Source organism: Sinocyclocheilus anshuiensis, unplaced genomic scaffold (genome assembly GCF_001515605.1).
Source record: "Sinocyclocheilus anshuiensis isolate Anshui unplaced genomic scaffold, SAMN03320099.WGS_v1.1 scaffold162, whole genome shotgun sequence".
Taxonomy (NCBI): domain Eukaryota; kingdom Metazoa; phylum Chordata; class Actinopteri; order Cypriniformes; family Cyprinidae; genus Sinocyclocheilus; species Sinocyclocheilus anshuiensis.
The window spans coordinates 1,416,824-1,420,805 of record NW_015542351.1 but is presented as its reverse complement, the minus strand read 5'-3'; the positions used below and the strand labels follow the sequence as shown (position 1 = coordinate 1,420,805).

The window sequence follows — 3,982 nt, the reverse complement described above, 5'->3', positions numbered from 1 at the left end:
AGGAAGACTAGTTAGGTACGCAGGAGCTAAACCATTTAGGGCCTTAAAAGTAAGTAGTAATATTTTGCAACTGATACGGAACTTAATAGGTAGCCAGTGCAGAGAATGTAAAATTGGGGTAAAATTATAATATTTTCTTGACCTGGTAAGCCGCTGCATTTTGGACTAACTGTAGCTTGTTTATTGAAGATGCAGGACAACCAGCTAGCAGTGAATTACAATAGTCCAGTCTAGAAGTCATGCGGATCCGCCATGGCACCCCGAACGGGTACCGCTCTGGAGGCCCACTGTCCCATGTCTGTCCTGAGGGACCTCCAGAGTGCCCACCCCCCCCTTCCCCATTGGATGTTATATGGCGTGAGGACACGTCTTCCAGAGAGGGGCGTTATGTCAGACTCTGTTCCATGTTTTGTGTGTGTCCTGCTCCCCATGTGCCTTCCCCTGCCCTTATTTGGTTAGTTTCCTGTTCCTGTCCTGATTAGTTTATTTCATTTGTCCCAGGTGTTTCCCTTGGTTCTATGGCTCCCAGGTGTGTCTCGTCATCCCCTCCTCCTGTGTGTGTGTATAAAATGTGTTCCCAGTCCCAAGTTCTCTGTCCGCTGTTGTACGTCTTCCTGTAAACTTTGTTTAATTACCATTATAACTAGCTATCTCACAATGTTTACATATGAATAAAAGCCTACATTAAAATCTGGCATATAAATTATTTTCATTAGAAATTAGCCTACTGATTGCTTAATTTTGTAGGGTGCCACAAATTTGTTAAAATTTCCAAAGGATGGAAAAATGTCCACCAAAGGGTGGTAACATTTCCAAAGGACTAAAGAAAGGTTGGGAAACACTGCCTTAGATAATTTAGAAGTTTCATGTGGTCTTGTTGAAATATATAGTTGAGTATCATCAGCATAACAATGGAAACTAATCCCATATTTTCTAATAATAGTACCAAGGGGCAACATGTATATTGAAAATAGTAGAGGGCCTAGGAGAGATCCTTGTGGCACTCCACACTTTACTGGATTTAATTATAGAGATGATTTCCAATTTAAATAGGCCAAGTGATAGCGATCGTAAAGGTAGGATCTAAACCATCTTAAAGCTTGCCCTTGAATACCTGTGTAGTTTTGTAATCGATCTATGAGTATGTCATGATCTATAGTGTTGAACGCAGCACTAAGGTCAAGTAAAACTAGCAATGAGATGCAGCCTTGGTCTGACGCAAGAAGCAAGTCATTTGTAATTTTAACAAGTGCAGTTTCTGTGCTATGATGGGGCCTGAAACCTTATGAAATTATTCATAGATATCATTTTTGCAGGAAGGAGCACAATTAAGCAGACACAACTTTTTCTAAAATTTTAGACATAAACGGAAGATTTGAAATGGGTCTATAATTTGCCAGTTCACTAGGATCTAGTTGTGGTTTCTTAATAACAGGCTTAATAACCTCCATCTTAAATGGTTTTATTCAAAAGAATTAGCCTTTTTTTTTTCATTAGCACCTTCGCTAATTCACATGCATTTAATTGTCAAATGGTAAAGAGGTAAAAACATTTAAACCTTTATTAATATGTACAGTTTTCTTAAACCAGCCTAATATGGTTTACTGGTTTTAGCTGGTTTAATCTGGTCTAGCAAGTCTCCCAGCCTGGCCAGCTAACAAGGCCCCAAACATCTATAAATCCAGCCTGAGGAGATTTGGAGGCCTAAGACAGTTTGCTGGTCCTAGCTGGTTGAATCTGGTATAGCTGCTCTAATAAGTTTCCCAGCCTGGTCGCTAACAAGTGCCTAAAATGCATCTACTCCAGCCTGAACAGACTGGGAGACCTGAGATTATTTACTGGATTAATCTTGTCTAGCTGGTCTAATCTTGTCTAATCTTGTCTGGCCAGCAAAAAAAAGTATCTTAAAAAGAGTCTAGCTACAGTAGCCTCTTCAGCTAAGAAGTGCCCAAAACCCTCTAAAACCAGCCTGAGTAGACTGGGAGGCTTAAGATGGTTTTCTGGTCTTAGCTGGTTTAATTTGTTGTAGCTGCAGCTAACAAGTGCCCTGGATGCACTAAATCCAGAAAACTATACCAGCTTGAGCAGTCTGGGAGATCTAAGATGGTTTAAACTGGTCTGACTGTTTACCCAGGTTGGCCAGGCTGGTTTAGCTCGTCTCCCTGCCCCTCCATACTGGTGTTCTGCTGGTTTAGCTGGTCGGTCAGATGGTCACCAAACCTCAACAGCTAACAAATGCCCAAACCACTCTAAAACCAGCATAGACTGGGCCAGCTAAGTGTTTTTTTTTTTTTGTCATCCTCATTGTGTTTATTCCTGTATTTATAAGCCGGCTTACCATGTTTCACCTTGGTGGAATATCTCTTTTGAGTTCTTCAGCACCTGGAAGTATTTAAGTGGGCTTTACGGCTGATGAGGCAGCGTCTCATACTCCCCTGAGGCATACAAGCATGCTGGGAGCAAAATAAACACAGACTCTCACCAGGTCACTTACGGTCTCTGAGTATTTTATTCTGATTCTCACCGCTATCTGCAAATCATAGTTACCACAACTGTCGGGGGATTCCCATCAAGGACAGCCTCTTCACTCTATTGTGCTGTGTCTTTTTTTGAAAAAATACGAGGTCTTGTGTTAATGGAGCAGCCACAGAGATAGCAACAATGGCTTACCTTGGATAAAAGCTTCAGAGAATTGGTTTTGCCTTTAAATGCCTCCCTTGATGTGTGTGTGAGGGGCCAAAAGAGTGCACATACATGTTACCTGTTACCTCCATTCATCCCTCTCCCAATCCTCTTCAGCTTGACTTCCTGCTCTGCCATCATTGAGGACATGAGTTCGGCCCACTCCAGAGGCAGCTGTGTAATTATGAGATGTGTTAATCAGCTGATAGGATTAGGAGTGCTTACTTGAGCACAAAGGCTTGTCACAGTATGGCACAATTATACTTATTCCAAGGATTTTCAGATTGAACAATCCTTGGAATTTAGTATTTTCAGACAGTGGATAGAGCTGTACAATAACTGATGGTAATCATATGAGTAAAGGAATTCTGCACCCCCCAAAATGAAATGTTTATTTTATCATTTACTTAGCTTCATTTCATTCCAACCCAGCTGCTTTTTCTATATAATGAAAGTGGACATCAAGCTCCAAAAAACTCTTTTCATAACTCTTTATTTGTTGTACATATTCAGATTTGCTGTTTGTGATTGGAATATCTGAAGGCGCGATTTTATGAATATGGAAATGCATAAATTGGATTTGTTGGTGAGAAAGATGATCATTTTTGGACCTTAGCAGCATAAATCACCGTCTACTTTCATTATATTTACATTATTATTTGCATTTGGTAGAATTGCATTACATTTAAAGTATACAGTATGTTGTATTTCCATTTCCAAAAAATGGGAATTTTGTCATCATTTACTGACCCTCAAGTTATTCCAAACCTGAATGAATTTCTTTCTTCTGTTGAACATAAATAAGATATGCTGGTTCTCACTAACTAGCAGAGGTGGGACCAAGTTCCTTTATAACTAAGAGTAACAAAGACAAAATCATTTAATAGAAAAACTGTTGTATGTTAAATGTTAAGTTTATAATATGCATAGTTAATCGATAAATTTAGGTGCTGTCTGTGCTATTGGCCTACAGACTGATTTACAACACGTGAATTCATTCATTTATCCTGAAAGAAATGGAAATGACATGAGTGCCTGCAAGAGGGAGAAAAATTGCCTATATTTTATAGTTATATATACAATACTCATTTTGTGAAAGAAACACTTCTTCAAATTATATTTTAAATTATCATTAGGCCTATTGCCGCTTCAGACATTAGGCCTAATGTGCATTTTTCATCTTCAAATGATAGCTGAATGGTTTGCAATGATTCATTTTAAATCTAAGGTTTATCTAATAATTCTGTTGCACCAAACTTCAAACCTTTAAAAATAAGCAGGTTTACATTTTTAACCCATC

The 3,982-nt window shown here is 39.0% G+C and overlaps 1 long non-coding RNA gene across 1 annotated transcript in view; it reads left to right on the top strand.

Annotated features, from left to right (window-relative positions):
- LOC107691517 (uncharacterized) overlaps positions 1–3,982 on the top strand; it is an 11,378-nt gene that overhangs the window by 4,180 nt on the left and 3,216 nt on the right. The window contains exon 2 of the long non-coding RNA XR_001634547.1: positions 1,615–1,617. This is a non-coding gene — a long non-coding RNA (uncharacterized LOC107691517). The remainder of the gene's footprint in view (positions 1–1,614; positions 1,618–3,982) is intronic.